The sequence below is a fragment of the Stegostoma tigrinum genome, chromosome 12 (assembly GCF_030684315.1).
Source record: "Stegostoma tigrinum isolate sSteTig4 chromosome 12, sSteTig4.hap1, whole genome shotgun sequence".
Taxonomy (NCBI): domain Eukaryota; kingdom Metazoa; phylum Chordata; class Chondrichthyes; order Orectolobiformes; family Stegostomatidae; genus Stegostoma; species Stegostoma tigrinum.
This window is the reverse complement of record NC_081365.1, coordinates 61,692,758-61,717,359: the sequence shown is the minus strand read 5'-3', so window position 1 is coordinate 61,717,359 and position 24,602 is coordinate 61,692,758. Positions and strand designations below refer to the sequence as shown.

The window sequence follows — 24,602 nt, the reverse complement described above, 5'->3', positions numbered from 1 at the left end:
TGAGGGTGGAATCAAACTGGGTCTACGGTGCTGTCAAGCAGCAGTGCTAACCACTAAGACACCATGCTTCTGTGTGATCGCTTTCCAAGTTTAACTATCAGTTTGACCTGAACTCACTAGGTTGGCAATGTGATATCTTGCTGCCTATTGCAGAAGATTTCAATGATTCAGCACAGAAGGAAATGTCTGAAATTCTAGAAAGAGTTTCAGTTAATGGCTGGATCATGGTACGAGAGGGAGAGGAGCAAAACAGGTGGAGAAAGGACACTCCCTCTCCATCTGCAAAAGGACAAGGGTTAGAATTGCGTCTTCTTTAGAACCACCACAAGAATGTCACAATAACTAGCACAGTAACTAAAAATTGGCTTATTTTCTAGGTCTTGGTGAACAATATTATCTGAATGAGAAAATGGCTGATTGCTACATCTATACCGAGATAAACCTGACTGCTAAACCTTTCTAAATGTTGCACAATTGAGATAAACTTTATTTTTCTTTGTGTCACCACAACCGAGTAATTCTCATAAAGATTGCAGTGCAAATTAATTTTTGCGCGTTGTGTGGCACTTTACATTTAAATCTTCTGCATTCTCCACAGAAAATGCAATTGAATCTATGTTTGAGGATATTTGTGCACAATGAACATCATAGTCATCTGAGAAATCAGAAAAAGCAACAATTCATTTTACACTAAGCTACAAATTAGATGAACACGACTCACACCTCCCTGAATACAAGTACCATCAAGTCGGCAGCCCCCTGCAGAAAGAATGTTCAACAAGCCGTTGGAGCACAGCATACAGCTGGATCAAATCTGAAGTGGTTTTGAACCATTTCTTACACAATTATTGACAATATAAACAGAAACTACTTGATTACTAGGAGATCTTGCAATATCTGTGGGGAGAGAAACAGGGGCAACATTTCAGATTTTTGCCAGAAAATTGAGGAAAAGCATTTAAGCAAGTACAGAGACAAGGGAATTTGGCAGTTAGAACGGTGGGAACAAGTGGGAAGATTCAAGATAAGGTGACAAACAGGTCTGATTAATTACCTAAGAGATGGTGATGCAAATTAAAGGAGAAGACACTTTAAAGAACACATCAAGAGGAGCCACAGTATAAATGACAACTGCAGAATCATTACCAACACTCCTCTTGTGTTCTTGATAATCGTTTCCTGCTGGGAACACTCAGCCAGAAATTTTGGACTTAGATTTTTGACAGTTTGCAGAAAAGGTGTTTCAAGTTGTGCTGCAATGAGAACTGTAGGAACTCTTAACTGTTCCAATCCCTATCCTATTCCAATACTCAGTGTGATTTTTCCTGACTACATTGAAAAAAAGAGAAATAGGAAAACAAAGAGAAGTTTGTCAGAGCGAGTGCAGGTGTTAAATGGACGATTGACTCTCACACATGGTTTGATTTCTTGGCTCCATCCCCAGCTGTACTAACTTAGTTGATTTGAACAAATATAAGGAAAAAGGTTAATCAGACTGAGTGCAAGTTTATTAATGTTGTATTATGATTGATTCCTAAATAAAATCCAAAATAACTGCAGATGCTGAAAATCAGAAACCAAATCAGGCATTACTGGAAAAGACCATAAGACCATAAGACATAGGAGTGGAAGTAAGGCCATTTGGCCCATCAAGTCCACTCCGCCATTTAAATCATGGCTGATGGGCATTTCAACTCCACTTCCCTGCACTCTCCCTGTAGCCCTTGATTCCTTCTGAGATCAAGAATTTGTTGAACCCGGCCTCCTCTGCACTCCGTGGCAATGAATTCCATAAGCCCACCACTCTCTGGCTGAAGAAATGTCATCTCATTTCGGTTTTAAATTTACCGCCTCTAATTTTAAGGCTGTGCCCACGGGTCCTAGTCTCGCGCCTAACAGAAACAACTTCCCAGCGTCCACCCCTTCTAAACCATACATTATCTTGTAAGTTTCTATTAGATCTCCCATCAACCTTCTAAACTCTAATGAATACAATCCCAGGATTCTTAGCCGTTCATCATACGTTAAACCTACCATTCCAGGGATCATCCATGTGAATCTCCGCTGGACATGCTCCGGAGGTGTGGGGCCCAAAATTGGACACAGTATTCTAAATGGGACCCAACTAGAGCTTTATAAAGCCTCAGAAGCACATCGCTGCTTTTATATTCCAACCTCTTGAGATAAACAACAACATTACATTCGCTTTCTTAATCACGGACTCTACCTGCAAGTTAACTTTTAGAGAATCCTGGACCAACGCTCCCAGATCCCTTTGTACTTCTGCTTTACGAATTTTCTCACCATTTAGAAAATAGTCCATGCCTGTGTTCTTTTTTCCAAAGTGCAAAACCTCACATTTGCTCACATTGAATTTCATCAGCCATTTCCTGGACCACTCTCCTAAACTGTCTAAATCTTTCTGCAGCTTCCCCACCTCCTCAGTACTACCTGCCTGTCCACCTATCTTCGTATCATCTGCAAACTTCGCCAGAACTCCCCCAGTCCCTTCATCCAGATCATTAATGTATAAGGTGAACAGCTGCAGCCCCAACACTGAACCCTGCGGGACACCACATGTCACTGGTTGCCATTCCAAAAAAGAGCCTTTTATCCCAACTGTCTGCCTTCTGTCAGACAGCCAATCCTCAAACCAAGCCAGTAGCTCACCTCGAACACCATGGGCTCTCACCTTGCTCAGCAGCCTCCCGTGAGGCACTGTATCAAAAGCCATTCGTAAGTCTAGATAGATAAAATCTACTGGATTTCCCTGGTCTAACATACTTGTTACCTCTTCAAAGAATTCTAACAGGTTTGTCAGGCACGACCTCCCCTTACTAAATCCATGCTGACTTGTTCTAATCTGACCCTGCACTTCCAGAAATTTAGGAATCTCATCCTTGACAATGGATTCTAGAATTTTACCAACAACCAAGGTTAGGCTAATCGGCCTATAATTTTCCATCTTTTGCCGTGCTCCTTTCTTAAACAAGGGGGTTACAACAGCAATTTTCCAATCATCTGGCTTCCCAGACTCCAGTGACTTTTGAAAGATCACAACCAAAGCCTCTGCTATTTCCTCAGCCACCTCCCTCAGAACTCTAGGATGTAGCCCATCGGGGCCAGGAGATTTATCAATTTTTAGACCTTTTAGCTTTTCTAGCATTTTCTCTTTTGTAATGCCTATCATACCCAACTCTGCCCCCGACTCTCCATAATTGTTGGCATACTGCTCGTGTTTTCCACTGCGAAAACCGACGCAAAGTCCAAAGACGGGATGACCAAAAACGTTAACTTTGATTTCTCTTCACATATGCTGCCAGACCTACTGAGCTTTGCCAGCAACTTCTGCTTTTATCATTGATTCCTCTTTATTTTGTATTAATCACCTCGATGGTAACCAAATTATAGTTGGAACCAAGAAAGATTTTTTCCTATGCCAGCCAGCTGCAATTGCAATTGATAAGAGAAGAATTTGGGGAAATTATGTTCATCCCACACTCACTACCTACACTGGTTCCTATTGTGTAGTAATGCACACCTCCCCTCTTAAATCCAAGCTTCAATCCCATCATACCAAGGTGGAAAAAAACGGCCACAACTTAAAATTCTTCCTTTTTATAGTTTATTGTGACCTTAATAAATTGACAAACACCAGCACACTGCTCCCTTCAGTATGATCCTCACAAATACGGTCCTGGCATTGTCTGAGCTGCACTCACACTGCTCATCTGTTGCAAACTTTTCTGAAAAGCTGCCTCTGTTACTTCTGTTCTTTTAGCTTAGTTGTTCCATTTTAGTTCGTATTAAGCACATTTCCACACTGAGCAATGCTGTTCATACTATTCCAGTTGCTTAAAACTAGCAAAAATCACCCATGACAAAGATTACCACAAACCCCTTCCCAAATCTGTGCCTTATATATTGCAACAATCTCCTATCCTGGTTTCACAAATCCTCAATTAACGTATGACGGTGAAGTTCCTGGTAACACATCAGCAGGTTTTGCTCTAATCAAATAGTTCTTTGGGATTAACATTTCTAAGGAATGTGGGAGTGCCTTCACACACACACTAGCTCCACGTAGCTCATTAGCCAGTAAATATTATTTACAGCTTCAGAGGATTTCACAACTATCTAACGGTTGAAATAAAATCTTTCAAAAGAAAGATACCTTTCATTGTGTTGTTTTATTACCTTTGCCATCGGTTGCTAGCTTCAAGGCTCTTTTTGGGTCCAGTTCCAAAGTTATGTGGGATTGTGAGAAGTAAAGTTGGCCAATTTCTGAATATTTCCCATTACAAAGTGCTTTTCCAGAGAATCTTTGGGGTGTTACATTTTGGCTTCTTTTAAGTTGAATGGTTTCTTGTTGAACCACTGGCTACTGTACTTGACGCGTAAGGGACCAATGTCCTGACTCATAAGAGTATCTATTTAAATTTATTTCTCCTGTTCTTGCTGAGCCAAGGCCTGATGCAGCAAGGTTCCCCACCTCAAACACTGCAGGGAAAATAGCCCCAGCCTATTCAACCTCTCACTATAACATAAGCCCTCCAGCCCTGGCAACATCCTTGTAAATCTTTGCCAAACCCTTTCATGTTTCACAAATCTTTCCAACAGCAGAGAGACCAGAAATGCACAGTATTCCAAAAGTGGCCTAAACAATGTCCTGTACAGCCTCACCTTGACGTCTCAACTCCTATACTCAATGCACTGACCAATAAAGGCAAGCGTATCAAACGCCTTTTTCACTATCCTATCTACCTGTGATTCCACTTTCCAGAACAATGAACCTGCACCTCAAGGTATCCTGCAATGATGATTTGTTCATCCTTCTTGTCAGAGACTAAAAATCCTACTCAAAGGAATAGGTTTCAATGATGATAAGTACACAGTGCTCACTGAGAAGATTAATGACGAATGGGAGTTGTGTAAAAAACTATTAGAAGACACGATGACGCTCTGTTTATTGTAAGTCTCCCAGCGGTACAAGACTCAAATGAAGCAGCAGCCATGGATTTAAAGATGTGAGACGGGAATAGAAAGGTTTTCATTGTACATTTTATAGAGTGCAATTGAGTGCAAGATTCAGCCTTTCTACAAAAATCAGTAGTATGCATAAAGGGATTATTGTAGAAGAAAAAGAAACAAACGGACAGGGACCACAGTGGAAGCACCAGCTAAATTTCTGACTGAAATTTGGGAGTGGGAGGGGAAGGGGAAGGAACTGAGGTTAAGAGAAATGCAGAGACCTTTCAGTAATGGACTGTGGGAAATAAATCACAGGGTGATTAATGAGATACTTCATTTCATCTTAGCCAATCACCTGTCTGCCCTGACGCAGGCAGGAAATGGAAAGGAATTTGTTTCAAATGTTTGAAGGCTATTTTCCTTATCAATTTGAGACAGGAATATCAAATACTTTTGTTTTACAACGTGATAAGCCCTGGTCTGGAGGGAGTACAGTTAGTTTCATTTACTTCTGCACACATGAATGCCTTGTATGCCAGAAAAAAAAGCCATTCATCAAAGCAGAAGTCACAGGACACATTCCAAGTACTTTATGGAATTGCATAGGATCATCAAAACAGAATTCTGAGGAATCCATTCCAAAGGAGTGAAGGTAAAAACATTTGGGTGAATGTCAGCCATGTGACGATAACTCACTAAAATGTATCAATTTAATGTAATTCTGGAAACTGCAGTCACTTATTGTTAATTGATGATTCTCATTTGGACGTGCTCTGAACAGTGAGAAGAAAATAAGAATAAAAAGTGTTGGAAATAATTAGCAGGTCTGACAGCTACTGTACTGACAGAAACAGAGTTAATATTTTGAGTGAGATACAATTCTTCATCAGAATTGAAAGGTAGAAATGTGTTGGGTTATGTGTCATTGTAAGTGGGGCTGGGGACAAAATAAGGCACACAAGGAAATGGTGGGAAAGATAAGAAAAGATGTCGCAGAACAAAAGGTTAACAAAGTGGATGGTAATAGTGGCAAAATATTTGTCCAGAGTAAATGTAAATGACGAAATCATGAATAGCTGGGTGGTAAAGTGACAATGTTTTGATCAAAATGGAGGTCAGATTTCATGGTCTGAATGTTGTTGAATGTGAAGTTAAGTCCAGAAGGCTGTAAAGTGCTAAATCAGAAGATGAGGTATTGTTCCTTGAGATTACGTCGAGTGTCACAGGAACACTGCAGCAGACCAAGGACAGAAATATCAGCATCAGACTAAGATGTTAAAATACTATGGAAAGGACGTGGAAGGTCAGGTACATACTTGCAGAATAATGTCCTCCACAAACCCAACCTATATTTTGAGATGACCTTCCACGTGGAAGAGGCTCCAGTGTGAGCAGTCACTGCAGTATTTTACATTGAAAGAGATTTGTAAGGACATGAATGGCAACCTGTAGATGTATTGTGCTGTACAAAGATAGATATTATTGTGTATGCACAAGTGAGGTTGTGAGTGAAACATTATGAATTAATGTGCATTACGAAGGGTGGCTAAAGAACAAGCCCCAGACATGATCAGTTATATTGACAATGCCTTTATATGAAGTTGTTAATACAGCTCAAAAGTTTAACATTGTACCATGTATTACCTCTAATTTAAAACTTTTGCTTAAGGCTCTAACACATATTTCAAAGAGAAACCAAACTTCTGTTTTAAACTTAATTATATAATCAAGAGAAGATGAAACAGACTGGCATTATAATGAGTAACATTTTTTAACATTCTCATGTGTGACCTGGATGCCGGGGCTGGCAGCATGTCTTGCCCATCCCTGGATGATCTTGAGATTGTGAGCTGCTTTCTTGAACCGTTGCAGTCTGTGCGCTGTATATCGACCTGTGACATCATTAGGGATGGAATTAAAGGATTTTGACCCAGTGACAGTGAAGGTACAGCGATATATTTCCAAGTCAGAATGGTGAGTGCCTTGGAGGGGAGGTTGCAGGGGGTGGTTTTCCTATGTGCCTGCTGCCCTGACTTTCTACATGATAGCGATCCTGGCGTTGAAAGGTGCTGTTCAAGGATCTTTGGTGAATTTCTGCAGTGCATCTTGTAGATAGCACACACTCCTGCTACTGAACATCAGTAGGGGATAGAGTTGATACTTGTGGATGTTGTGCCAATCAGTAAGGTTGCTTTGTCCTGGATGATATCAAGCTTCTTGAATCTTGTTGGAGCTACATGCATTCAGGCAAGTGGAGATTATTCCATCACACTCGTGACTTTTGCCTTCTGGATGATGGTCAGGCTTCGGAGAGTCAGGAGGTGAGTTACTTGTTGCTTCCTAGCCCCTGACATGCACTTGTAGCTACTAAATTTAAATAGTGAGTCCAACTGAGTTTCAGAATATTGAAAGTGGTGGATTCAGTAATGGGAACACCATTGAATGTCAAGACACTGAAGTTAACTTATCTCTTAGTGGAGATAATTATTGCCTGGCAATAACTTTACTTGCTTCGTGATAGCCCAAGCTTGGATATCATACTACCAATAACAGTTATTAAAGATAATATGGAGAACGATATAAAATTATAAATTCTACAATCACAATTATCATGCAAACTCTAAACTAAATGCTTTACAACGTTGATGCCAGGAAGAAAGTAATGGAGGATCTTTTACCTCCAGGTGATAACTTTTTGAGATGAGGAACAATGTGGAACAAAACGGCATTTGAATTTAATTTATTATCCAGTGTGTAATGAGGTATTTTTGATATTTTATGTAAAATTTTAAATGCGTTTCAGAAGAGATATAGATATTAAGGTCATAAAATAGTTTTGAAGTTATGCCTCGGATGTTCTGAATCTAACAAAAAGAATTAAGAAAGGGTTGATTGGACTACCCTGAAGTCTATTAGAGAAAAGAATGGACTTATTAGGGATAGTCAGCATTGCTTGGTGCAGGGGAAGGTCTCATCTCATAAACTTGATTACTTTCTATCCTGCAGTCCTACTACCTTTGAGCATCTGCTTGTTAAGTAGTGAAGTCAATTTAAAATACCACAAGTGTAATCTTGTAGCAATGGTCAGCTTAATCTCTTCAATAAGCTTAATTAAAGACATGCCATGCTTACTGATTTATAATATTTTTCAATAACTGATTTATAAGGGAGCTTAAATTATTTGGTAACAAGTCCAGTAAATAAACTAGTTTTGTTAGGCCCTAAATGGATGCGTGCAAGGTTTAAATGTATGGACAGTCATGTAAAAATAAAGTGGCAGATTGTAGTATGTATTTGAATTTGTTAAGGATTTTGAGACACTGGATTCAGAATTGTAAGAATGATAATGGGAACTGCAGATGCTGGAGAATGCAAGATAATAAAGTGTGAAGCTGGATGAACACAGCAGGTCAAGCAGCATCTCAGGAGCAGGAAAGCTGACGTTTCGGGCCTAGACACTTCATCAGAGAGCCTGATGAAGGGTCTGGGCCTGAAACGTCAGCTTTTGTGCTCCTGAGAAGCTGTTTGGCCTGCTGTGTTCATCCAGCTTCACACTTTGTTATCAGAATTGTAAGATGTAAGTTGTAAATAAGCCTCCATCTCCAACACTAGGGCAGCAATAAAGATGCTACAGTTGGCTTCTGTCCATGGCCAATGGAAAACATTTTGGGAAAAGATTTGGATGCAGTTCTTGTTGAAAGCTCTCTGTAGGATGGATGTTGCATCAGCATGAGATTGGATTTGACTGTGAACCCTTCCTGCAGAACAAATCCAGCTAGGTCAGCATACAGCAACAGATGAATCTGCAGATATTAGCTGAACAAATGGATACTATGACCCTTCTCCAGTCATAACGTAAGTACATTCTAACTAACCATTTCCTTAATATCCCATTGAAGTAGAAAAAAAATCAGTTAAATATCTGAGCAGAGTCCATGGGGTAGAACTCTATTTTTGGAAGGAGCTGTGAGAAAAAAAAAGATTGGATGACAATATAAAACAGAAGATACAGCAAATTACTTGAAGGATCAAATAAATCTGAACACACATAGCATCCTAGTCAAACTTGAGCTCAGTTTTTGTCTTCACTTCTCTCTTTAGCCAAAATCACTGAGCTTCATACAGAAGAACACGGGTCATTGGAGCAGAAATATGTCATTCTTCCCTAAGACAAAATTATGGATGATCTGCTTGTGGTCTCAATTCTTCCTTTCCTGCCCCACATAAACCTTGACTCTATTTTGTATCAAAAATCCACTTGTTGTGCTCCAAGTATGGGGACATCCAGAATAACACCAGCTGTGTTCCTGTCTCAGCTTGTTTACTGCACTAATTGTCACCCGTGCGCCTGTTAGATTTGAGTATGCTGATGCTGTCTTAGGTGATCTCCCAACTCGCGCCATAAATGTGAGCTTATTCAAACTTCTGCTATCTATATGCTAAATCATATCAAAATCATTGTGCACATCATTCCTTTACTTGCTAAACTATACTGCTGCCCAGTCTGGCAACATCTTCATTTGAAAATTCTCATTCTTGATCTCAAATATTTCCATTGTTTTGCTCCATTTCTAGGCCCAAAGCCCTCCAAAACCCACGTAGTCATTCAATTTTGGCCTCTTGCTTCTCACTACATTTCTATTTGTGCTATTGTTGCCTGTCGTGCTTTTATTTTTCTAGATCTTGAGTTCTAAGATTCTCTCTCTAAAGCTCTTAATCTTTCTCTTCTCTTTCACCTTTTTACGATTGATCTTAAAACATACTTCTTCACTGTCCTAATTTTGTTATCATAGTGGAAATAATGACCTGATTTCATACAGCATTTCAAATAGTGGAAAGGTGGAACAAAGCAGATGGAATTCAGACTGTTTCCAATGATTAAAAGTCCAAATTGAGGAAACATACACATATGATTTAATGTATGAAACTTTCAACAGTCATCGGGGAGACATTTAACAAAGTAGGTTTCTAAGCTTTTTAAAACACTGACCACATTCAGTGATTGTAGCAAAATAGATTAGCTAGTTAGAGAAGTAAATTACTATGAGAATACGGCAGGTACAGGATATTAGGTCTGTTGCTCGCGCAGAAGATCAAAATCAAATGGTGATTGAGACAAGCTGCTAATTCTGTGTTTAAATTCTCTGCACTACTCCGCGCAGTCCTTCAATTCTAGCATCTTGCACACTGTCACCTTTTGACCCATCCCTCCATTAGCTGTTGTGTCTTTGGCTGTCTAGGCCCTGAAATCTAAAATTCCTTTGTTTCTCTACCTCACTCTTGTCCTTTAAGATCATCCGTAAAACATATTTTTCACTTATCTGAGTATCTCCTTAAATGCATTTCATAAGAATGTAAGAAATAGGAGTGGAAATAAGATGCATAGCCACTGAGCGTTCTCCAGCTTTCAATAACATTGCAGCTAAACATGTACGTCAATTCCATTTTCCAATCCAATGCCCAAACCTTGTGGTTCTAAAATTCAGTCTCAGATATATTCATCAACTGTGCATTATTTGGGATAGTAACTACCCAAAATTTTCAATTTTTTGATAAGTAATTTCTCATTGTCTGTGTCCTAAATGGTTGATCCTTTATCTTAAGAATGTAACCCCCTTCTAGACTTCTGGGGCATAGATATCTACTCCACCATGCCCATTAAGAATTTTATATATTTTAAGTTCTTTGTAGTGCTCTGACCTCATTTACCAAATCCCCCTGCCATATTACACCCTGATTGAGTAATTTCCTTTGTATGTATCATATGGAGGCCATTAAATTTCAGCTTTCATAAAAAAATCCAAAGTAATGATAATAATCCAATAAAAAGGAATGGAATTTATTTAGATAACAAAGTGTGGGGCTGGATGAACACAGCAGGCCAAGCAGCATCTTAGGAGCACAAATGCTGATGTTTCGGGCCTAGACCCTTCAGCAGAAAAGCTTTTGTGCTCCTGAGATGCTGCTTGGCCTGCTGTGTTCATCCAGCCCCACACTTTGTTATCTTGGATTCTCCAGCATCTGCAGTTCCCATTATCTCTGATTGAATTTACTTAGTTTGCTTGGAAAATTATAACCTTGGTCATCTATGATTGATCTTTAGTTGTAAATTAGATTTCCAGATTTTACATCAGCTTTCCTTTGGAAGCTGTTTATCAGCATTTATGAATTTTGGCAGGTTGGTATTAAACCGATTAACATACACTAAAGTCTGTATGGCCAAAGTCCAAGTTGTTTGCAATCCTCCCTCAAATAAATTAGGCCACAGGCAATTTAAAGGGATCTGTTACCAAGTGCAGCCTCTTGCTGACCCAAAGTAACCTTCCTATTCTCAACATTGGGGGATTGTCAGATCTCATCAGTGGGAAGGCCTCGAGATGAAAGATGTAACTTGAATAAAATAGGTCCCCAAACCATAACGACACCGAAAAATGTTAACGTTTAACATCAGCAGGTAAAATGATCCTTTACTTATAAAATATCACATTACTCCAAAGTAACCCCTAGCGGCGCAATTCGGGATTTTATAATGGGATTATTGTTTGAGTTCAAACATAAGTGTTACTGTTGTATTTGTGGTGGCCTAGTGTTAAGGTTATATGCTCGGTGGCACTGCGGGGAGGGTAATTCTCACACTGCTCCAATCTACAAACAGGAACCACAGCGCACACACACACACAGAGTGGGAGCGTGAAGCAAACCGGGGGCGGGCAGAAGGGAGGACCGTTCTGCATTCAGCCGAAAGCCGTTCTCCCGTCCCCGAGACCGGGAGGAGCTGGAGGCCTGGCGTTCGGTCTGGGTGCGGCGGTCATGGTGAGTTCGTGGTACGGCTTGTCTGCCTGCTTTAGCGCTGCTTCTGGCCGGGGTGCGACCGCAACGGAGAACGGGCTCTCTCGCATCCGCCGCTGCCCCTTTAGCGCTCAGCAAACTGCGGGCTTTTTGTTTTTGTCGGGCTCCAACTCCGAGCTCATTCACCAAAAACACCACAGCAGCTACACGGAAGGTGAGCTCTTGTGTAGCAGCGGCGATGACCCTCGCACTTTCCTACTTGCATCTATATTTTTCCGCTCCGTCTCATGTATGTGACGGTGTTTTAAAAACAACAAATGTTTTAATTTGTGTATGCTGTTTTTGTTTTGGATGGGGGTGTTGTAATCTGGTGTGCCAGCTATTCTTGTCTCTAATAAACGGTGTTGAATGTAACGGGGGAAGTGAGCCAGCGACATCTCCCACCGTAGCTGCACGAACAGTCCCCAATTCAGATCTTGCCTGCAACACAGCAAATGTGCCAGAAGAAGTGCTTTATCTGCCCTTTTGACAGATGCTTGCTGCTGTTTAAGATGGCAGTTTGGCTCTTAACTGCGACATGTGGAATTGTAGGAAATAATGTTTCACTGGGAGAATCCTGTTATTGCAAGTGAAGGTAAAATTACATTTTGGTAATGAAGTGCAGCTGAAATGGCGGTGGCTGAAGTATCTAATTCTTTAGGTGGCACTTAACTCAGAACTCCGGTCTTTTGAATCAAGAAGAGTTTGAAGTCAAGGATCCCATTTAGGAAGTTGTCTAATGCGCCTGGTTTTGGAAGTACAAGAGAGAACATAAGAGTGAGGATAGGGAATGGGGAAAACGAAGTGAGGGAAGGTTTTGTGTGTTGACAGTGAACAAAGGAATGGTCACCTGCCAATGGACAAGAAAGAGATAAGGGCAGGGTTATATTGTATGTATATAAATGCATGGTGTGTAGTGGACAAAACTGGGGAACTGGAAGCAGAGACTGCCCAAGGGAGGAGTGGATACTTCTCAGGTTGTGAGGGTTTTAGTTGGCACAGGATGTATGAAAAATGAAGAAGTGTAGCAGTCTCCTCTGCACTAGAATGAGATGCAGTTCCTGAACTAGAATGTATATGATTGGAGGTGAGAAACAGGAAGGGAGCAGTGCCTTTTTTTTTCTGGATATTTATTATAAACATCCAAATAGTGTGAAGAATAGAGCATTTATAGACAGATTATGGAAATCTGTGAGACAGGTAGGGTTGTGATAGCTGGTGACTTCAACTATCTTAGGGGTAGACTGGGGGGAAAAAAGATGGTATGCAACGTGGAAGGGGTGAAATTCTTGCATTATGTGCAGGACAACCTTCTGGAACAATATATATCCAGTCTTACCAGAGAGGGAACTGTTCTAGGTCTGGAAAGGGCAGATTTTAGGGGTATAAAGGTTGAAATGGAGCAGTTTGATTGTAAGCACAGTTTGGTGGATAAAACAGTGGATGAAAAATGGGAGACTTCCAAAAGAAAGCTGATTAGGGTGCAATCTAGATGTATACCCATGAGAAATAAATGCCTGGTATCCAAAGCTAGAGTAACTTGGATGACAACGATTTTGATGAGAAAGTAAGGATGGAAAAGGAGGAAAATGATGCATACTGGACCAATAATAGCAATAGAAATCAGAAAAACTATCTCAAATGCAGGGGAGGCTGAGGCTGAGGCTGGAATATTGAAGGTTAGGAGGAAGCATGAGTATAGAATGGCAGATTGTGCTCAAACAAATAGTAAAATGTTCTTCAAAAATTACTACTGAAGTATTAACAAAGGTGGAGTAGGGCTCATAAAGGAGAAGCAGACTGAAGCAATGGATATGTTAGAGGCACTAAATGAGTACTTTGCTTCTGTCTTTCCCAAAATAGAAAATGTGACAATGGCCTAGTTGAAAATATTTAGCAACTGAGCAGTGATAATAACAAAGAAGTGCTAAAAAGGCTGGCAGCAGTCTAGGTAGAGAAGTTGTCAGGTCTAAATGGGATGCATTCTAGAATGCTGAGCGAGATAAAGGTGCAGAGTTGACAGACATTTTCCAGGCCCCTCTGAATTCAGGATTAGTCCTGGGGAGATGGCGGATTGCAAATTTGACATCATTGTTTAAGAAAAGGGCAAAGCATAACACAGGAAACTACACACTTGTTAGTTTTCACATTATCAATACCAAGCTGAGTCCAGAATCTAGAATAAAGTACATATACACTTGGAAGAAAAAAGTTAATATTAGATTGTCAACATGGCTTTGTTGAGGGCTGATCCCATCTGACGAATTTAATTGAGTTCTTTGACGAAATGATACAGGCAATGGATAAGGGTAGTGCTGTAGATGTGGTATATTTCAACATTCATTAAGCATTTGATGTGGTTGCTGAACAAACTAGGAACATTTGGGATTGATGAATCCTTGGCAGTATAGTTTAGAAGTTGACTAAAAGACAAGAGGCAAAGAATAGGTATAGATGGACATTTGAGATTGGACATGGAGTACAAGTGGTGTTCCCCAGGGATCAGTGTTGGGACTCTTTCTAATTTATGTAAACAATTTGGAGATGGGTGTTGAGGTCGTGAGAATAGTGAATCATGAGGATGACTTCAGAGAGACATTGACAAGTTGGCCAAATGGACAGATAACAGGCAGATGAATTTTGATGCAGAGAAATATGAGGTAATGCATTTTGGTAGAAGAAACATGGAGAGACGATACAGCCTCATTACAGCTCTGAGAGGAGTACAGGACCAAAGGGACCTTGAGGTTGATGGGCACGGTTTTCTGAAGGTGGCCAGGCAAATTGAACCAGTTGTTAAGAAGGCTTAAAGGATCTTTGGGTTAGTAAGTAAGAGTCATAGAGTATAAAAGCAAGGAAGTGATGCTATACCTCTACAAATCATTGGTCAGGCCTCATTTGGAATAATGTGTTCAGCTCTGAGTATCTCATTTAAGGATATTAAAGCCTGGAGAGAGTGCAAAGGAGATTGAGAATGTTACTAGGAATGAGGGATTTTAGACACTGTAAAAAATAAGAGAAACCTGGCTGATTCTCCTTGGAGCAGAGATGATTAATAGGGACCTCACTTCGTGTTCCAAGTTATGAACAATTTTGACAGGGTAAAGAAGGATATTCTGTTTCCATTAGTTGGTATGTCAATAACTAAGGGTCATAATTTCAAGACTGTTAATGAGAGAGCTCTGAGTTAGATGAGGAGAAACCTCCTTATTGAAAGAGTTAGGATTTGGAATATGCTGCCTGGGAAAACAGTGGAGTTGGATTCCACAGAAGGTTTCAAAAGACATCAGGATATCAGTTTTGAAATTAGAGGGCTATGGGAATAAAGTTGGAGAATGGGATGAGCTGGGTAGCTCTTTTGTTAATTGGTACAGATGTGATGAGTCGAATGGCCTCCTCCTGTTCTACATGAACTTACTATATTACTTAGGCCAGTACTCCAGTGCAGTACTGAAGAGTGCTGTACTTTGAAAAGTGTCATCTTTTAGGCGAGATGTTAAACTGAGGCCTACTCTACCCTTTAAGTTTGACATGCAAGATCTTATAGCACTGTTTTGAAGCACGTACCGTTGTCCCCTGGTGGTTATTTCAATCAAATGTTCAGATGTGTTATGGCACAACTCCAGATTTATATCTGGAGGTAGGGTCACTGCCACTGTACAACAAGACCCTTAGTTTTCCCGTATAGGTGTTTTCTAATTGACCTATTCACAGAAGTTATTATACACCTCTGGAGCAGGTGTGACTTGAATCCAGTCAATAGATTGCCCAATGATAGTTACATCTCACCAATGACAATGAGACAGAGGGTCTGTTTTGTGACTGCCAAATCTTGACTTTGACACTAGCTTTCAGTGGTCAAACTTTCAAATACTGCTGTTGGGGGAAAAAGCCCTGGAATCATTCAATGCTCAATTATATATTGGAATGGATGTTTTAGGATCATTTTAAATGAATGCATTATGATAGGCCAAATTACTTTCTTCATCCAACATGATTTATCATCTCTGGATAGGGACATGTTAAGTAATGAACCTAATCTGCTTATGTGTGCTCCGCAGCCACTCAGTAACTGGCTAGTACTTGGTCTCTGTGCATTTTTTTGCAGACACCCAGTTCTTGGCAGTAGTAGAAATATTTTCTGACATTTACTGAACAACTCCCAAGAAAAAAAAGAGTGACTGGTGAAGGAGGGCTTAATGTTTTGTGAAATGTATGTTGGCATTTTTTATTGCATTACATACTTGGAATAATTCACATGCATTGAGGTGTCAAATTGTGTTGTATAGCTGAGTACAATTGTGTGTAAATTCCTCTGCTTCTATACCACCCTTTTCGACTCAGCCTCTTTTTATGGGATATGATCAGTCTTCCTTCTAATTATTTGTCTGCTATGCAGACGTCAGAGGTGTACAGAAGCCAATATGGTGACATGCTGATTTAACCATGTATCTTAGAGGGGTCGTTGGATGTGGACATTATTGGTAAAGCCAGCATTTGTTCATTCCTAATTGTCCTCGAACCTGAATGCCCTTTGAACTGGTATAGCTAGCCAATCAACAGTCACCCACTTTTCTGAGAGTTTGGAGCTATGTGTAGCTAGAAAAGAAGCAGATTAAAAAGGAGACAAGAACCATTCTCAAACTAATTCTGAAGAAAAGCAACTCCACCCTAATCATAATTTCAGTGCCTGAGTGGTTAATTGGCAGTACTTATGATTGTCTGACTGGGGCATTCAGCTCTAAGCAAATTCTAACAGTTTTTTCTGGTGTTTTTATTGAATATGTACAACAGATTTGTATAACTTCATGAGAAAGCCTGTCTAATGGTATTGTTATAGTACAGTCTGCAGAGGGCAAGATTTTTTTTTAATTATTTGGGCCACAGCTTCTAGATTTCAGTATCTGATTCAAGACCTGCCAGCTCCTGGGGTATGTAACAACATCTTGGATAGGTTTGGGAAAATATCTGTGTGGATTCTGGAAGTTGTTGTGAGTTTTGGAAGTTGCTGCACTTATTTGCTCCATTGTAATGTTGGCCTCACCTTTAAACTTGAGGTGAAATTCAGGCTGTTATTTTCAGTACGCTTCCAAATTTGCAGTCGACCTGCTTTCAGTCAAGGGGTGCCTTATTGGAAGAATCTGTATTACTACTGAAAGCAATGTTAGTGAAGATATGTGTAAGCCAGAGCCCCAGTATTGTAATTTTTTGCTTGGCTTTTAGCCAGTTTGCTTGTTGCAAGCATGCTCTATCTATCTTAACTGAGCAGTCATCCACTGTAGTTGAAGTAAATGCCTTATTCCATGCCAGTGTTTTATATTTGTATTTGTCTAAGTTTAATTTGAAAACATATGTCAATGACACTTGTATGTGCCAACTTTGGAGCAGACAAATGGAATGAGGTGTTGTGTCCTGTGTGGTGAAATTGGAACTGAATTCCAATAGTTGTGATATGCACAAGGTGTACCTAGGGAGAGATTATTAGAAAGTTCAAGAACCAGAAGAGCATAGATTTAAGGCAATTGGCAAAAAAAATGGTGATACGAGGAGAAAAGTTCCATGTTTTATGATCCCAGCTGGCTTAATAAACCATCAGTTTTTATAGCTGGTTAATCACTGTACATATTTGCATGAGGGTTACAAATGTTCCTTTAACAAAATAACATACATGTGAAAAACCCGTCTGTCAAGACAGTTTAGAAAGACCTTAGCACAATCAAAAGAAACTTGCAGTCACCTCCCATGCAATCTATTATGGATGAAAATTTCAATGAAGATTACATCCAGTTTAGCTTTAATTTTAGCTTAAGTTTCTCACTTAACTGGTTTTTCTGGAGCATAGTTTGTGTTAGGGCTGCAGCAGTTTGGGACCTTAGCTCAGTGAGACCAGGACGGAGTGAATTACTGACTGACTACTGCTGGAAGTTTGGTTTAAAGTAGAAACTTGGTGCAATACAGGGAAGTTGCTGGACAAAGAGACCTTGGAGTGTGGGTTTGTAATTCATTGAAAGTGGAGTTACTAGTACACAGGACAGTGAAGAAGCCGTTTGGTATGCTTGCCTTTATTGGTCAGTGCTTACACTATAGGAGCTGGGAGGTCATGTTGCGGCAGTACCAGATATTTGTTAGGCCACTTTTGGAATACTGTGTGCAGTTCTGGTCTGGGTTCTTTAGGAAATATGTTATGAAGCTTGAAAGGGTTCAGAAAAGATTTACAACCATGTTGCCAGGGTTGGAGGGTTTGAAGTATAGAGAGAGGCTGAATAGGTTGGGGCTATTTTTCCTCGAGCGTAGGAAGCTAAGGGTGACCACACAGAAGTTTGTAACATCTGAGGAGCATTAATAGGGTGAATAGGCAGGTCTTTTTCCCCAGGGTAGGGGAGTCCAAAACTAGAGGGCATAGTTTTAAAGTGAGAGGGGAAATATTTAAAAGAGACCTAAGGGACAACTTTTTCACACAGAGGGTGGTGGGCATGTGGAATGAGCTGCCAGAAGAAATGGTAGAGGCTGGTACAGTTACAACTTTTGAAAGGCATCTGGATGGGTATATGACTAGGAAGGTTTTAGAGGGATATGGGCCAAATGCTGTCAAATGGGATTAGATTAATTTAAGATATCTAATCGGGATGGATGAGTTGGACTGAAGGGTCTGTTTTTGTGTTATATCACTGACTCAAAATGCTTTAACTTGAATTTATTGCAAGAAGTGGAGCAAGTAAGTGGGAGGGGATGAAAGGTGTTGAATTGAGTTTAATTGTCACACATGCTCACGTGAATACAGTCAAAAGTTTACAAGTTGCCACTTATGGAGCCATCTTGATTAAGAGATTGACCAGCAGCAAGACCAGGGGAAGAGTGAAATTACCATCCACAGTGTGACATAAGTGCAAGGAAGGAATCTGAGTGATTGAGTAGGACTAGTGAATATTTCCAGTCGTTTAATTTAAAAGTTAGGTCTTCAATTTGTTTAAGTCTCCAGTGTATTGTTCCTTTTCACAAAAATAATTCCTTGGGTATTTAATTGATACTGTTGATATCTCCTCCCCCCACCCCAAGCCGTTTAGCTTATTTAGTTTATCAGCACAGTGAAGTATAAAAAGTAGGGAATCTTGAGTAATTAATTTTATAAGTTAAATTTAAATATGGTATTGAATAGAGAATGTATGATGTGTTGCTGCTGCAGGAAGATGCCAGTAGAAGTAGTCCACAGACCATTTAACACAATGCAGTGGGACAGAGAGTAAATCAGGAGGTAATGGGAGCATATAATAAAGACAGTGTATTAATCATGGGTTTCTTTAATCTTCATGGTCGACTGGGATAGTCAAATCGGCTGGGGAAGCCATGAAGAATTCATTGTGTATTTTGGACAGTTTCCTAGGACAATATGTTGTGGATTCAACTAGGAATCGGTGTATTTTGTAATGAGGCAGATTGAATAAATGATCTCCGAATAAAAGATGCTTTCAGAAACAGTGACCATAACATGGTAGAATTTAACACTCACTTTGAGAGGGCAGAACTTGGATTGGAAACAGCTGTGCTAAGCTTAAATGAGGGTAACAACAGATGAATCAGGTTAGAGTTGGTTGGAATAGACTGAGGAAAGGAGTTTAGCAGCAAAACGGTTGAAGATCAATGGCAGATGTTCCTGGCCCACAGCAAAGGTGTATTCCAGTGAGGATGAAGGAGGGGGAACAAACCAACCATGATTAACCAGGAAAGTTCAGGATAGCATCAGATTAAAAGGAAAAAGAAAGTTAGGATTAGGAAAATTTTAAAATTGAACAAAATGCATCCAAACAAAATAGTGAAGAGGGAGCAATAAAATTTGAGGGCAAAAAGTTGCAAATAATGTCAAAATGGATAGCAAAGGTGATTTAAATATATCAAAAAGGAAGAGAGAAGCCAAAGCTAACACAGGCCTTTTAGACAAGTCTGATGAAGTAATAATGGAGAGCTAGGACAGAGTTGAAGTAATACTTTGCATCAGTCTTCATAGTGGAACACCCATATAGCATTCTAAAATTACTGAATATTCAAGGGGTAAAAGGATAGAAGATAAATACGACAACTATCACCAGAGAAAAAAAGAAACTAAAGGGACTAAAGACTGATAGGTCCCCTGACCTAATGAAATGCATCGTGGAATATTAAACAGAGATGGTGAGTGCACTGTAGGTATCTTCCAGGAATCTTTAGATTCTGGAAAAGTGCCTGAGAATTGGAAAACTGCTTATGAAACACCTTTATTTGAAAAGGGACAGGGACAAGAAGCAGATAATTTTTGTCCAATTAGTTTAATGTCTTATTGGAAAAATGTTAGCCCGTTGCTCGGGATGTAATAGCAAAGCATTTAGAAATGCAGATTACAATCAAACAGAGTCAGCATGCCTTCATGAAAGGGAGTTCATGTCTGACAAGTTTACAAGTATTCTTTAGGGATGGAATCTATCTGGAATTTCAGAAGGTGCTTGCTAAACCACTTAAGATGAGAACCCATAGTGTTGTGGGCATATATTAGCATGGATAGAGGATTGGCTAAGTCAGAGAGTTAGGATGGGGGGGCATTTTCTTGCTGGCAACCTGTAACTGCTGATGTGCCACATGGTTCAGTGCTGGGAACGCAATTATTTACAATATGTATTGATGACTTGAGTGAGGAAAGTAAATGTGCAATAACCAAGTTTGTAGATGACGCAAAAATAGGTGTGAAAATAGATGGTGAGGATGACTCAGACTGCAGAGGGTTTTGGGCAGGTTAGGCAAGTGGGCAGAACTTGGTAGATGGAATATACTGTGAGGTTATGCAGCTTTTCTCAGGAAGATTTGAAGCTCTAAAAATTTAATTGGAGAAATACTGCAGAAAGCTACAAAACAGAGGGGTTTGAGAGTCCTAGTCCATGAATGACAAAAACTATCATCAAGCTCGGCAGCTAGTGGAGGAGGCAAATTGAATGTTGGCCTTTATTTCAAACATAATGGAATGTAAAAGTAGGGAGATAAAAACAGCCGGTCGCCGGACATGAAATGTTAACTGTTTTCTCCCCCACAGATGCTGCCAGACCTGCTGAGCTTTTCCAGCAACTTTGTTAATGTTCCTGATTTACAGCATCCACAGTTTTTTTAGTTTTTATTTGTAAAAGTAGGGAGGTTTTGCTGAAATGATACAAGGCATTATTCAGATATGGCGGGACTGTCTTTTGAGGAAGATTGAGTAGATTGGACCTGGGTTTATTGCAATATCGAAGAATGATAGGCAGTGTTACTTAAAAAATAAAAGATTCATAGAAGACTTGACAGAGTAGGTGTGGAAAGGTTGTTTTTCCCTTGTGAAAAAGTCTCGGATTAAAGGGCTTAGTCTCAGACTAAGCATAACTTGTAAACCTTTACAAAAGCTGTCACGGGTTGGGGACTTAACAAATCTACCCTGTCCTTCTGCTAAGGTGAAACTCTTCTGCTGAGCTGACAATTTAATTCAGATCAGAAACTTCTTATAATTCCTTGTCTGTTTTGTCTGAATGTCCTACGAGTTCATCTTGGTTAAACACTGCTAGTTAGTTACTTAACCTAAGTCACGTAACATCTTGAAAGTGATATCCTTCATTCATGATAACAAAGTGTGAAGCTGGATGAACACAGCAGGCCAAGCAGCATCCTTCATTCATGGTTCCTATAGCACTCTGACCTTTTTTTTAAAAAAACATACTGATATATCAGAATTCAAATGTGTTCACAACTTTTAATATAACTCCAAAGATCATGTCTATAAATCCATTAAATCACTAATTCGTGGTTATAATACTAACTGCAGATTTCCATGTATTAGCCAGCCCCCTTTCAAACTAAGATAACAAAGTGTGGAGCTGGATGAACACAGAAGGCCAAGCAGCATCTCAGGAGCACAAGAGCTGCCTTTTCGGGCCTAGACCCTTTATCAGCAAAAGTCTAGGCCTGAAATGTCAGCTTTTGTGCTCCTAAAATGCTGCTTGGCCTGCTGTGTTCATCCAGCTCCACACTTTGTTATCTCAGATTCTCTAGCATCTACAGTTCCCGTTATCTCTGATACAATTTCCCTCCATTCAAACTAATTCAGGTGTTCGCTACCATATCAGATTACAATCGCTTCAATTTGCGGTTACACCCCACTTGAAAGTGCACTCATGTATAATGCACTATGTAAACAACCCATTTAATTTTCTGAAGGGTCTAAGCCCAAAACGTCAGCTTTCCTGCTCCTCTAATGCTGCTTGGCCTGCTGTGTTCTTCCAGCTCTACACCTTGTTATCTCACTACAGTATGGAACCTTTTTGCACTCCCACACCAAAAACATTGTTATTTGATATTAAAATCCAACTGAATAGCTGCTATTACCAAGTTGTTTATCTTCTCCCTCCACCTAGAATAACTGCAAGTATCAGGCAGACTGATAATGGGTTTGCCCTGCAGATTTTTCCTGTAAATTATGGAGCTAGGTACTTGTCCCAAGTTTCTATTCAACATGTATGTAAACCTTTACTGCACTACTTTCACAGAACTGAAGCCGCATAATCTATTTTACCTCTACATCCTAATCCAAATTTCGAAATAATGATATTATACACCTTTTATCTCATACACCAGTGGATGATCAAGATTTGAAATGCATTGCCTGAGTGATGAGATGTAGGTTCAATGAAGACCTTTAAAGAAAACTTAATTATCTGGGGAAAAAGAAACAATGTGCACAATTTTGAGGAGAAATTGAGGGAATGGCTTTAGGTAAATTGTTTCTTTTAGAGGTCAAGTGCAGACATGATAGTTCGAGTGCCGTAGCAAGTTCCACGATTCTATAAGTTGCAATAAGCCACAAATATATTACACAAAGAACTATTTCTCAATATAGCAATACTTGGACATTTGAATGATATGGAAAATCATTCAGATTGGAATACAACTGTGACATTTGTTTGTCTGGAGTATTTTTAATCAACTTACAATGATTATAGTTGATGGAGTTGAGAATTGTGGGGTTTTTGCAACTTTTGGCAACCATACAACTCTCTTCAGATTACGAAGTTTTGAGGCTGCAGTGGATACTAATGTGGAAAATGTACGCATTCATCAGTCTGATTTTCATTTCTTTGAAAAATAGTTGAGTTACTTGTTTGTTCAGTGGTATTTCACATTAGAAATGTGGAGCCTATTTCAAGGAAAAGCTCCTCTACGTCCTAGATAAATATGTACCTGTCAGGCAGGGAGGATGCTGTAGAGCGCGGGAGCCGTGGTTTACGAAGGAAGTGGAATCTCTGGTCAAGAGGAAGAAGAAGGCTTATGTTAGGATGAGATGTGAAGGCTCAGTCAGGGCGATTGCGGGCTACGAGTTAGCCAGGAAAGACCTAAAGAGAGAGCTCAGAAGAGCCAGGAGGAGACATAAGAAGTTGTTGGTGGATAGGATCAGGGTAAACCCAAAGGCTTTCTATAGGTATTTAAGGAATAAAAGAATGACAAAAGTAAGATTAGGGCCAATCAAAGATAGTAGTGAGAAGTTGTGTGTGGAGTCGGAGGAGATGGGGAAGCACTAAATAAATATTTTTCGACAGTATTCACTCTAGAAAACGACAATGTTGTTGAGGAGAATAGTGAGATACAGGCTACTAGACTAGATGGGATTGAGATTCACAAGGAAGAGGTATTAGAAATCCTACAGTGTGTGAAGATAGATAAGTCCCTTGGGCCGGATGGGATTTATCCTAGGATCCTTTGGGAAGCCAGGGAGGAGATTGCCGAGCCTTTGGCATTGATCTTTAACTCGTCATTGTCTACAGGAATAGTGCCAGATGACTGGAGGATAGCAAATGTGGTTCCCCTGTTCAAGAAGGGGAGTAGAGACAACCCTGGTAATTATAGACCAGTGAGCCTTACCTCAGTTGTTGGTAAAGTGTTGGAAAAGGTTATAAGGGATAGGATTTATAATCATCTAGAAAAGAATAAATTGATTAGGGATAGTCAGCACGGTTTTGTGAAGGGTAGGTTGTGCCTCACAAACCTTATTGAGTTCTTTGAGAAGGTGACCAAACAGGTAGATGAGAGTAAACCGGTTGATGTGGTGTATATGGATTTCAGCAAGGCGTTCGATAAGGTTCCCCACAATAGACTATTGTACAAAATGCGGAGGAATGGGATTGTGGGAAATATAGCAGTTTGGATCGGAAATTGGCTTGCTGAAAGAAGGCAGAGGATGGTAGTTGATGGGAAATGTTCATCCTGGAGACCAGTTACTAGTGGTGTACCCAAGATAATAAAGTGTGAAGCTGGATGAACACAGCAGGCCCAGCAGCATCTCAGGAGCACAAAAGCTGACGTTTCGGGCCTAGACCCTTCATCAGAGAGGGGGATGGGGTGAGGGTTCTGGAATAAATAGGGAGAGAGGGGGAGGCGGACCGAAGAAATTTAAATCATTTAAATCATCATTGGATAAGCATATGGACGTTCATGGAATAGTGTAGGTTAGATGGGCTTGAGATCGGTATGACAGGTCGGCACAACAGCGAGGGCTGAAGGGCCTGTACTGTGCTGTAATGTTCTATGTGTCTATGTGTCTATGGAAGTGGTATGGTTTTCGGAAATAATTTTCTATACACAGACCTCTGATCTCTATGATTGCACCATCATAGTGTCTGTGACTTCGTTGTGCTTTTAGTTTGTGAATCAAAAACATTGACTGTTTTCTTGAGAATCACACTTCCTACTTCAAAGGTCATTAAGCGCCTACTTTGTTCATCACGGGATCTGTGAGCTACTAGAAAAAGAAAAAACACCAA

General features: G+C 40.0%; 1 protein-coding gene across 5 annotated transcripts in view; it reads left to right on the top strand.

Annotated features, from left to right (window-relative positions):
• The first annotated feature begins 5,601 nt into the window (after nt 1–5,601).
• Nucleotides 5,602–24,602, top strand: part of b4galt4 (UDP-Gal:betaGlcNAc beta 1,4- galactosyltransferase, polypeptide 4) — a 41,523-nt gene continuing 22,522 nt past the window's right edge. The window contains exon 1 of one of the 5 annotated variants that reach the window (XM_059650368.1): nt 5,602–5,623. The gene's annotated coding sequence lies outside the window, so the exon portion shown is untranslated. Of the gene's footprint in view, nt 5,624–11,274; nt 11,426–11,524; nt 11,785–11,806; nt 11,975–12,373; nt 12,395–24,602 lie in introns of those variants that run through there. The other 4 variants (XM_048541427.2, XM_048541426.2, XM_048541429.2 and 1 more) reach the window with 4 other exon arrangements.